General features: G+C 50.5%; 2 gene segments (V, D, J or C); both read right to left on the bottom strand.

Moving 5' to 3' along the window:
* LOC311603963 (Ig gamma-2A chain C region, A allele-like) overlaps positions 1-12871 on the bottom strand; it is a 100620-nt gene that overhangs the window by 9929 nt on the left and 77820 nt on the right.
* The window catches only part of LOC311603962 (Ig gamma-1 chain C region secreted form-like), a 615341-nt gene continuing 614440 nt past the window's right edge, over positions 11971-12871 (bottom strand). Inside the window, exons 6-7 of the C gene segment in view lie at positions 12512-12832; positions 11971-12397 (exon numbers count right to left, since the gene is read on the bottom strand).

Here is a 12871-nt window from a genome sequence, read left to right as displayed (position 1 = left end):
GGGCATACAGGAAGAGTGCCTACACAGTCTAGGTCACCATCATGTTTAGTGTGTCTAGCTGAGCCCAGAACTGAAGCTGGAGCAGTTGAGGTGGATCTTGGGTTGCTGGCCTAGTGAGGGCAAACAGCTGACCCAGGGAGATCTGCTGGCCCATCCCAGCTGGTCCTCCTGGGCCCCCTGCCACATACAGAATTGACCCAGCCCTATCTTGTTAGGAGAAAGACTGACTACCTCTTTTGTCTGGAACTGGACAAGACTTGTGCTGAGGCCCAAGATGGGGAGCTGGGTGGACTCTGGATGAGCATCACCATCTTCATCACCTTCCTGCTCAGTGTGTGCCACAGCACCACTGTCACACTCTTCAAGGTTGGCTGCATCTTTGCACTGTTTCCCTTCTGTTTCCACACTGTTACATGCATCTCCCATGATGTCCCGTGCCGTCTTATGCTGTTCACCGTGCTGCCCCCTGCCTATCCTCACAAGATCCCATACCATCCTAACGCCATCACAATACTGTCATCACTCTGCCTCCCTAGTGTCCCCACAATGTCTCCGTGGTGTCCCTTGTAACCTCCTAGTGCAGTTGTTCTTAGCCTGTGGGTCACAACCCCTTTGGGGAGTTGCATATTCGATATGCTGCACATCAGACGTTAACATTATAACTCATAACAATAGCAAAATTACAGTTATGAAGTAGCTTGAAGTCATTGCATGGTTGGTGGTGGTCACCAGGACATGAGGAACTGTGTTAAAGGCTTGAGGGCCACTGCCCTAGAGTGTCTCATGCTAATTCCCTAGTGGACCTTTTGTGTCCTGCAGCTCCTCCCTTGCTATCCTATGCTGCCTTTGACACTCACATGCCATCCTTACGATGTCACCATAGTGTACGCACGCCTCCTACACTGTGTCCCACATGGCAGATGCTGTCCTCACCTGGTTTCCAGGCTGTCCTCCAAGTTGTTCTCACTGTCTTCACACTCTGATCACACCTTGCCCTCACACTGAAACTCTTGTTACAGCATGATGCTCCCTCGTACCCCATTCTATCCCCATACTCCCCACCTCTAACTTACCCCTGGTCCCCATACCACCTGACAGGGTCTTATGTAGCAGGAGCTACCTGTGCTTCATCCACAGAATTGAAGGGCCCATGTCTTGGTCCATCTCATCCACCCTGCCGAACAGCTGAAGTGGTGGAGTGGAAATGGACGATCATTTCCAATCATAGGACCATGACTGGGCAGGGAGCCTAGGGATCCTTGAGGGGCTCAGGGCTTGCCCATCTGTGTGATAGCTAAGCCACACTTCCTTCTGCACTCAGTGCCCTCTGATATTAGAGCTCTGTGCATCTTCCGTGCAAGGACCATGGATGTCCGTATCCCAGTGAAACCAGAGCCTTGGAAACAGGAACACTCCCCCCTTTTCACATTCGTGAGTCCATCCAGCTCTTGGTAGCTTATAAAGCCACACCAGGCCCCTGGCCTCTAATGAACTTTCTGACCAGGATCAGCTGTGGACTAGGAACTTGGTGGACATCCAACATAGGGGGTGGTACAAAACAACCACGTTCCAGAAGGGACCCGTTCTTAGGGCCTGAATCCCAGAAAGGCGAACACATTGCAGTAGACAGAGAACTGAGAGAAGGCAAACCTGTGCTAAAGAGACACTTTTCTTCAGGTAGCTCTTGTTACCACAGTTTCCCCTGGTATAACTGACTAAAACAGACACCATCAAAATGTTTGTTTCTCCGTTTAAACAAACTTACAAACAAGCACAGTGCAGTCATTATACATGCCTGATACCATGCCAGGTTTTTTTTTTTTTAAATTTTTTCAGAATCTCAGAGTTAAGTACCCAAGGCTCCTTAGAGAAGCAGAGCACATGGATGATGAGGGATGGATGAAAAGATAGATACAAGCAGTAAATAGAGATCAAGGGTGATGGAGATGACGGGTAGGCAGATGATAGACACACATGACAGATGGATGATATGTACAAGCTATAGCTCCAGTTGCAGAAGGATGCTTACATAGACAAAAAGAGACTCACATATAGATAGACTGTGTGGGGACCGGCCACACAGGTGGGCCGGAAATGTGGGTGGTAAGTTTGATATACTTTGGACAAGCCAGCAGGCTGGACCTGATGTTGTGACCTTGTGGCAAGATTCTTCCTTCTCTAATAGCATGGTTCGTTTGATTGACACCTTGATTGAATCAAGTGATGGCATGCCTCATGTCTGTGCAGGACTTTCCAGACATTGTTGGATCTTGAGAGCTCTGAACTGATCAGTGGGTCAACTCCATGGTGGGTGGATTCAGAATATGATGGCATTATTGGGAGGTGGTGATGGTGAGGGGAGGGCCTAATGAAGGAAGTCGTGTGGGGGTGTGAATTTTGGGATGATATTGAAGTGATCAATTCTTCTGTCTTAGGTTCTTGCCCTTTGTATAAGAATGACACAGGAAGACACCGAAGGGAAAACAAAGGTGATTTTATTTGCCAGTCAGCAGTAAACAACCCAAATGAGGAAGTAACAATTATGAGACCTTGGCAGCAACTGAACAGCCACCAGGAGAGGATGGTACCCCTGGGAAGCTTCAGGGTACCAAGCGAGAGACTCTCAGAAAGGCGACAGAGCAAAAGCTCTCACAGTGCTTTCCAAGACCTCTCTTTCCCGTCACAGACACAGCAGGTCTCCTTCCTGCATGCTCCCATGAGAAGTCCCTGCCTTTCTCTGTGACTCAGCGGTGGCTGACAAATCCCCAGTGGCCTCCAGTGCGAGAGTCCACCTCCCCACAGGCTTCCCATGGAGGCTGCCAACTTTAAACCCCATCTGCTGACTCCAGTTCTGCAGGAGCCCCACAGGTCAGCATGTTCCTGTCAAAGAGTCCATTTGTTATAGCAGCCCATTGCAGAGAAGAAATTAAAGCTCTGCAGGGTCAGTTGTCCTGGAGTACTGGGTCTCTGTTACAACACAGGCCTCGCCTGCTCCCCTAAGGCTCCCAAAGCAGTCCTCAGAGCTTTGAAAGACACTGGCAGTCTCTCTGCACCGGGGCATCATCTCTGCCACAACTCCCTCGCTGATGTGCCCAACATTGTCAATCTGCTTCTACTTCTGACTCCCAGGATTGGAGGGCAAAGGGCACAGATTGGCCTCAGCGAGCCAGATGGATGGAGGGACGAATCAGTAAATGACTGAAGGAATGGGGCAGTGAAGTGGCTCAGCCAAGCTCCATGTCCTGAGTTTAATATCTAGGACACATATGGTGAAAAGAGAGAACTGACTCTCACACATACACACTCACAGACACAGAAACACACAGACAGACAGACACACACACACACACACACACACACACACGGATACAGACACACACACACAGACACAGACACACACACACAGACACACACACACACACACATGGATACAGACACACACACACACAGATACAGACACACACACACAGACACAGACACATATACAGAGACACACACAGACACAGACACACACAGACACACACAGACACAAACACACAGACACCACACGCACACACACAACACACACACAGACACAGACACACACACACAGAGACACACACAGACACAGACACACACACAGACACAGAACACACACACAGACACAGACACACACAGACACAAATACACACAGACACAAACACACAGACACAACACACACAGACACACAGACACACACACAGACACAGACACACACAGACACAAATACACACAGACACAAACACACAGACACACAGACACAGACACACACAGACACAAATACACACAGACACAAACACACAGACACAACACACACAGACACACAGACACACAGACACACACACACACACACACACACACACACACACACACACACACACACTTTTAGAAAGAAAGAAACCAAACCCCTGAAATAATGAGTAGATAAGTGATGATGCTGGCCAGCAAGTGTCTCAGGGGCCGGCAAGGCCACTGGGGACACTGCATGACACCTTCCCTAAGTCTGCTTATTGCAGAAGGCTTCTTGGAGGGGTCGTGGCCTCTGCTCTGCTGGTCCGGGGAGGGTGGGCCCGGATTCCCTTGTGGCTTTTTGGCTTGATATGGACCCCACCCACACACCACTGGGTAGCCTCAGGGCACTCAAGGTATCAAGGCTGGAGGCCCATGGCCTGCCTTGGGGAAGGAAGCTGCCTGGCTTGGTCCTGAGAGTCTGTATTGAAGATGAAAACTGTACAGTGATGCTTGTGGCATTCCTCTATCAAAGCCTCCTGTTGCCAGGGTTCTCAAGCGTGGCCCTAGTCCTGCTACTTGAGTTCCTCATCTCGGCCTGCCACACGGCTCCCCTTCTTGTGTCATACAAGTGTCAACTGAAACCCATCTGCCCTAGACATGTGTTGACCGGTGTCTCTGGAGCCTCTGTAGGACTGTTGGTTGATGCCTTTCCCAGCACCAAAGCCTCAGTCTGTAACTTGGTCTTGTCATGTGGGTTGCAGTGGTTGTCACGCTCCACAACTCATCTGTATCAACAGCTTCCTCACAGGCGGCTTCTCAGCAGGAGCGTATGCTTCTAGCTGTGGTAACAAACAGGACACATGCTTGCCCACACCGAAAGCAAGGGCCCAGGCGTGCTCTGGGGCCCAGCAGACTCTGTTCCTTCATCCTGAGGACTGAGGCTCTGAGGGAGCATCAGCCAGGTCTCAGTGCCCAGTCCTCTAATTCTCCAGCTGCAGTGCCTTCGGTGTAATGTCGGTGACGCCTGTGCTGAGGATGTACTGGCTGGGCTTACTCTACACGACAGGAAAGGCCTCAAACACTGGGGTGCTGAGGAGAAGGCTGAACAGTTAAGGGCACATGCTGCTCCTGCAGAAGGCCTGGCCAGGTGGTTCACATACTGTAACTCTACATTCAGGGCATCAGATGTCCTTTCTGACCTTCACAGGCACCTGTACACATGTGCCACACACATGCACACACACATACATGCACACAGACACAGACACACACTGGCACATAAACACACAGACACATACACACTGACACACAGACACACACAAATGCACATAGACACACATACATACACACACAGACACATATACACACTGACACACAGAGACAAACACATACACAGACACATACACATCCATATAGACACACACGCAGACAAGCACACACAGTGGCACACAGACAGGCATACCCACAGACACATACACACATGCACACACACATACACATAGAGACAAACACAACACACACACACAGACAAGCACACACAGGGGCACACAGATATGCACATGTGCAGACATGCACACACAGACATGTGCACATGAACACACACATGCACACAAACACACAGAGACACAGACATACTAGTACACAGACATGCAGACACACAAACACACAGATAAACACTCACATATACACAGGGAACATTTGGGGTGGGGGGAAGAAAGAAAAAGATGATTTTTCTTGTCATTGTAATTTGTGTCATTGTAAACACAACTTGGGGACCAATAGCATCAATAATCAGAACAGAGGGAACTATGGTAAACGAACGTATTCTCTGGTTGTAAATTAGAACTTTATGAGAGTGTACTTAATCAAGGGATGTAAGAACTGAGATGGACAGACTTGCGAGCAGAGGAAAGGATGGGACATCTTTAGGGATACCTTACGTGGATGCCACAGGAAGAGAAACCCCAGTGCAAACAACATCAGAAAGGGCTGCATACAGCAAGAGTCCAGCTTGTGAGGTTTTGAGGGGGACAAGATTCCATCAATTGTGGCTGGGAGACCTGTGTAATATTCTGGGAAAGCATCTGGCTATATTCAGGAGTAATGTAATAATTTATTTGGTAAAGGAAATTCCAAGTCAGCATCACACTAAGGCTGTGACATAGTCCTGACTCAAATCTCAGAGCCAGAATTACACTGAAGTGGAACGTGGAGTGGAAAGACGTGGGAAAAGTGTTGTTTGGCAAGGATAGGAGCAGGAACACATTCAGTGTCACAGACAGGTGCCTGCAGAAAGATAGGAGATGCAATCCTTAAAAAATTATTTGTGTGTGTCTGTGTGTATGTACGTATGTGTGTATATGTGTGTGCGTATGTGTGTGTATGTGTGTATGTGTGTGCATATGTGTGTGTACGTGTGTATGTGTGTGTGTTTGTGTGTGTATGTGTGCATATGTGTGTGTATGTGTATATGTGTGTGTATGTGAGTGTGTATGTGTGTGTATGTGTGTATGTGTATATGTGTGTGTATGTGTGTATGTGTATATGTGTGTGCATGTGTGTGTATGTGTGTATGTGTATATGTGTGTGTATGTGTGTGTGTATGTGTGTATACGTGTGTATGTGTGTGTGTTTGTGTGTGTATGTGTATGTATGTGTGTCTGTCTGTCTGTCTGTCCTTCTGTCCATCCATCCGTCCCTGTCTCTCTCACTTTGCAGGGAGGGAAGTTTGGCCGTATACTAAGCAGATAGTTTGTGGAGGATTAAATAGCTTTCCTCTTGGTTAGGACAGAGTTGCCCTCTTTGTGCTCTAAGTTCCATTGCTCTAATCTCGAGTCTATGTCCTGAGCGCCTGGCTTAGAACCAGCTGCCCAGAAGGCTCCGCCAAGCACCAGGCTCCAAGTAGCAATTTTGCATGAACCTTAAACTCAGTGCCTTCTCTGTCCATCTCCCTATGGCTTCCATAGCAGCAACACCACTGCTGATCCCCAGTCCCAGGTAAAACATGTCTTTCCTAACACCAGAAGCTGCAATGGCACTGGCTAGTTTGGAGCCCACTGTAGCTGTGCCGACAGCATCCTCTCCTGACCAGTCCAGCCCTTCGAAGCTCCATCGTGTAGCCACCACTACAGGTTCTATAGACGGAGATGCCTTTAACAGTCTAGGATGCCTTAAGGCGTCTAAACTCCATCTGAGAACTTACTGCCAAGCCGGCACCTGGCTCCCACTCTTGGGCTGTCTGCTCAGGAGGCTTTTGACCTTGTATCTTCTCTCTTTAAGACTGCGACATGACATAATCATTTTTTCTGGGCCCCAGATATCCATCAACAGTGCTGTTCTCAGGCTGTGGAGCCAATGCCTCCTGAAATCCATGGGAAGACAGAATCCATCCATGGTAGGACACAGACACGCCAAGCATGAGGAGACTTGGGAAAGCCCCTGTGTAGTCCTTCTCTTCCCTGAGTCTGGAGTATTTCCTGTTTCCCATTCCTTCACTTTCCTGTAGATATACTGTTATCACTGAGCTAGTGTGAGAGAATTGCAATCTATTTTCTCTAGAGCAAGTAATTGGCCTATAATCCTACTTTGAACCTCAGCATCTGCTCAGATTATCCTGATATAAATGTCTGCCTTGCGCCTACTGCCTTAACCTCCCTTCCTGACAGGTATGGCCTGTATAGCCTGAATTTGACCCTTAACGAATCTCACCCACCTCTCACTCATACCCAAGCAGCAGACATTTGGAGGAAACTAGGGACAAAGCTAAATGCTGGACGGGTGAGACTCTGGGATGTTGTCATGGGTGACATTGTATGTAGGAAAGATATGAACTTTTGGAGACTGTGAAGAAAGTGTTTCTTGGCTAAATTCTGACCCCAGCAGACCCACCAATTGACATGTAAGGCACCATGACCTCAGACTGTGGCTAATATTGCAGACAGGGTCATAAGTGGGCAAGTTATAATGCAGGCCAGGGTGTCCCTCCTCCAGCCTGACTGTGCACTCATGAGCAGAGATCAGGGTACAGACACACACAGAAGGAGAGTGTGTGAGGTCACATGGAAGAGAAGGTGGCTACCAAGGAAGAAGAGCCTTGCTGAGAACCCACCCTGACCTGCCAGCACACAATCTGGAACTTTCCTAACACAGCTGGAGACTGATAACCCTCAGCTGTGGAGGCAGCTGGATCCGTGCCCCTTTCCACAGCGGCCCGAGGTGAACGGGAGGCACATGCTTGTCGGCTGGTGTGGCTGGTTTGGGAGGCTTTGCCTGGCCAGGCTGGGGGCCACCTTGGGCCTCAGGGCAGCCTCCATCTGGGGGAAAACTGCCTGTGGTGAGGAAAACCTGAGGACCAATGTGGTGCAGGGTGACAGAGCTGGAGCCCAGCAGCGAAGGGCCCAGTAGGGGAGGACTGGAAGGACACAAGACAAAGAGAGCAGTAGAATGACCTGGATAGCTCACTGGTCTGCTTAACTGTGCCATGTTCCTGAAAGCCAGGGCCAGTCCTCTCAAAAAAAACCACAGTGGTTGTAGGATATTTGAAAAAAGGTTTTATTGTCAAAAACAAAAACAAAAACAAAAACAAAAACAAACAAAACAACAAGCAGAGAGAGACCTTAAAGGCATCAAGTGATCTTTAGGACATTAGAAGAAGCCAAAGAAGACTTCCTGCAAGTCACTGAAGTGCAGGTGCCCACTTTTCCTTCCTGTTTCCCCTTTTCTTCCTGTCTGGAGACTTCTCATTGGCTGAGAAATGATGGAGAGAAAGGTATTGGACCTCTGCAGTAGACCTCCTCTACCCAGAGGGGGCCTGGTCTTAAAAGTCATGGCTAGTTCCTTGGGCTTCTGCCGTAGCTTAGATGCTGTAAGTGTGCTGTGGAGATGTCAGGTCTGGAGGATGAGCGTGCTGTCCCCTGGCTCTTTCCAGTGTCCTTCCATCTCTATTGCTCTTCATCTTCCTTCTTCTGGCCTGAATGGAACCTGCTCATTAGGTTCTGCCCCTGAGAGGAGATCCCTGCTGGTCACCCTGCCCTACTAGGTCTCTACACTTGCATCTTCCAGGGCACACAGAAGCCATGAAGCCCAGACCCTCCTCTGTTATGTTCCCATAGTGTAGTTGAGACATCCTGGGTGGTGGTGGCATCTGGACCTCAATGTTGTGGTGTCAGGGTTGTCTGTGAATTTGCTTTTTTGTCTGAGAATCCAGTATATTGAACCAGCAGTCAAAAGAAAGATCCCAAAAAGAAAGAGCTCAATCTATGGAAGGTTCTGTCCTAAGACCCTGAGAAACAGGCCTTTCCCTTTTCCTTATCCCAGGGATCATGGTAAGATGGAACCTGGCTGGACATGAGTGATGTGAAAGCCACTGGAAGAAGTTCAGTCAGTTGGGCCATGGTTGCCCTGGTCCCTCTGGCCTGGTTGAGCGATGTCTATTCTTAGGGATGTGAAGACTGCCTCTTCTGTCATTATCTCTGTGTTTTAGAGGGTGAAGTGGGAAGGGCTGTCTTCAAGGTTGGTCACTTCCCAACTGGACACAGGCGATGTGGACACTTGTCTTCTTCACTTTGGACACACTGTTGAGGAAATGGTGGGCATTCTGTCCCTCCCCAGTGTCTTGGTGGCTGCTGTGGTGGTGTTTTAGGTCTTGGTGACTGTGGCCTGGGCAGAATCTAACATCCACACGATCCTCCAAAGAGGGGAGAGTTGAGCGTGATTGGGTCTCAGGGTCAGAAGGCAGAGAAGTGAGTGGACAGTGTGACCCGAGTCAGGCTGGTTGGCATATTGGACAGGGTCCTTCAGGGCCTGGGAAACCCTGCTGCCCATTATAGGAGGTGGCCTAAGGTCCTTGGCCAATCATGTTCTTGTAGTCAGGAGCCAGTGTCTGCTTCAGCCCCACCACTGAGGAGAAGATCCACTTCACCTGTGGGGGCAGGGAGGGCAAGAAAGGATCCAGCCTGCACTGTGTCCTGTGGGTAAATCAAGGGCCCTCCCCCGCCCCCCAAGTCCCCTCTAGACTGGCAGGTAAGCGAGGCAGGGTCCATATTCCCAGAGCACCTCTCCAGCCTCTATGGGGACCATAGAGGAATCAAATGTGAAAATAGTGTGGGATAGATTGTTGGACAGCATGAAGCCAGGCTAAGGATATGACAGGGGACAGTGTGAGACTGAAGTGGACACGTCACAAGGATAGTGTGAGGAAAGAGTGTGGCAGAAGGGCAGAACGGGCCCTAAGGTGAGAACATCATGGAACAACCAGCTATACCATTGGGGGAGGGGTATGTTAGACATCATAGGTAAGTGTAGGGATGGCATGAGGTACAGAATGGTAGCCACCCTGGGACGCCATGGGAGATGGCACAGGACAGTGTAGGAACAGCAAGGGAATTCTGGGGACAGTGTAGAAATGGTGTAGAGATAGAGTTAGGGACCATAAAGGATCATTACAGGGCAGCAGGGTTCAGTATGTGGGGCAGCATCTGAACAAAGTGGGGACAGTTTGGGGGACACGTACAGGCAGAAATGGGACAGTAGAGACATCATGAGAAGAGCATGGGGCAGCATAGCAGGGAGCAGGGAGGGCCGGTGTGGGGCTGCAGGAGGGCAGTATAGGGATGGGATGGGATTCCATGGGACAGTGCGGGGCACAGGGCATGCACGGGAGAGTGTGGGGAACGGTGTGAGGAAAGCAGGAGACAACATGGAACAGTGTGAGGAGAGCTTGGTGACAGACTGGATGCAGTGTGAGGACAGTGTGGACACTGTGGCGACAGTGAGGCTGACCTTGAAGAGTGTGACCGTGGCGCTGTAGCACACGCTGAGCAGGAAGAGGGTGATGAAGATGGTGATGGTCGTCCAGAGCCCGTCCAGCTCCCCATCCTGGGCCTCAGCACAGATCTCATCCAGTTCCACGTCTGGACAGAGAGGGGCGGGCAGTCAGTGTTTGTCCCAACAAGGTGGGGCTAGAACAATTCGCTGTGTGGCAGGTGGGGCTGCTTGGAGGCCCAGGAGAAAGTGTCTGCTGGGCTGGGCCAGCAGACTCTCCACTCCCCCATCTCTCTCCGGCCACCCGGCTATCTCTCTGTCCTGCTCTCTCTAACCAGAAACCTCAGTTCCCAGAAGGGCTCTGGTTTTGTCCATGGGCTATGCCAGATATATTGATGGTGGCGTGGGCTGTGCAGAAGCTCATTCTGTTTGCTCCATCCTCATTTCTGGGACTGGCTAAGTCAGGGCAGGTGACACCTGTGGGTAGTGGCTATGTAGCTTGTCTATCCTCTGGTTCCCAAGCCCTGAGGTCACAGCCTGTGCCCCATGATGCCTGGACTTCAGGTCTGCAGTAGGAGGTGAACTGAGTTATAGAGCTTTGGAGTAGTGTCAGCTTCGTAAGGTAGGAGCACTGGCCTGAGGGGACATATGTGTGTAGGAAGAAGGTTGTTGGCATCCTTGGCAGAGAAATGTATATGACTCAGGCGACCCACTTGTGGATGAGGAGGGACTTGTGAGTAGACCTGGTGCCCTTTTATTTTGAGAACTGTGCAGGGTACAGTGTGAGGTCCCAGTGTGTGTGCACGTGTGTGTGTGTGTGTGTGTGTGCGCGTGTGTGTATGTGCATGTGTATGTGTGTGTGTGCGTGCTCGTGTGTGTGTGTGTGTGTGTGTGTGTGTGTGTGTGTGTGTGCGCGCGCGCATATGTGCTGTGTACACATGGGCCTTGTGGGCTGGGTGTTGTTGCTAATCAGATGTGTTCTAATGAGACTGGGCTCGGCATCACTCTCATGGGCAGTGAGGACTACATGCATCCTCACCATGTGGCATAGGCGTAGGCCCTGGAAAGCTTCCTGGATTGAGAGGAGGGTCTGTCTGCAAGCTTATGACCACATGTGTCTTTTCAGTGTACTCAGAGAGATCCTTGGGCAGGAAGAAGGGTAAAACCAAGGGAGAGGGAGTTTGTGTGCTCCTTTCTTTGGGGGTTTCTTAGGCACATCTTTGTGCCCAGAGAAGATGAAGGGCTATTGGAGGGCTGGTAAGTGAGAGGGGCTGCCTAATGATAAGCCCCTACTTTGCAGTGCAGGGTCAATTGCTTTCAGGCCAGGCAGATCACAGAGTGCTGGGTCTGAGAGTCCAGGCCCCTGATTTTTCCCTAGTCACAGCTCAGGCCTCAAAGCCTGGAGACCTCACAGCCCATGGCCTAGCTAGACTCTATTTCAGAAAGAACCAGGACATGTTTGCAGGGTCCCAGGGCAGTGCTGGGTGCTTTATTTACACAGGGAAGGGGTGGAGGTAGGTGTCAGAGTCCCTTAGGACCAGAGGGCTCACAGGACACTGGGCTCATTTACCAGGAGAGTGGGAGATACTCTTCTCCGTGTGGTGGTTGGGCAGGGCCTCGTGAAGCACAGAACAGGTGACACTCTCTCCCTTCTCCCAATCGCTCTTCTTCACATTGAGCTTGCTGTAGACGAAGTAAGTCTCGTCGGTGTCCAAAACAGGCTCCGTGTTCTTGAAGTTCCTCTCTGTCTCCCCGTTCCTCAGCCACTCCACATGGATTTCTCCAGGGTAGAAGCCCGTTGTCATGCAGGTAACATCGACGGCATCCCTGGCCATCTGCTCCTTGGGTGGGGGTAAGACGTACACCTGTGGAACCCGGGGTTGTCCTATGGGACACAGAGAGTGGTCAGCACAGAGGTCACCGACAGGGCAGAGGTGTATTTATGCCAAGCTCTACAGCCTTTCGCATCAACTGCAATCCCCCATGCTGCAACTCCCACCTGTGCTTTTGGAGATGGTTTTCTCGATGGGGGAGGCGAACGCTGCACTGCTGACCCTGCATTTGAACTTCTTGCCATTCAGCCAGTCCTGGTGCTGGATGGGGAGGACACTGACTACACGGAAGGTGCTGTTGAACTGCTCCTCCCGGGGTTGGGTCTGAGCTGTGTTCACTTGCACGTCATCCACAAACCAGCTGATCTGGACCTCGGGATCGTCTTGGCTAATGTCCACCACAACACATGTGACTTTGGGAGTCAGAGAGATGGTGAGCACGTCCTTGGGCTTTGGGGGGAAGATGAACACAGATGATACTTCTGGTACTGTAATGAGGAACGAAGATGGAAACAGGTCAATACTCG

Source organism: Acomys minous (assembly GCF_964271855.1).
Source record: "Acomys minous genome assembly, chromosome: 8".
In the NCBI taxonomy this organism is placed as follows: Eukaryota; Metazoa; Chordata; class Mammalia; order Rodentia; family Muridae; genus Acomys; species Acomys minous.
This window is presented reverse-complemented; position numbering and strand designations above follow the sequence as displayed.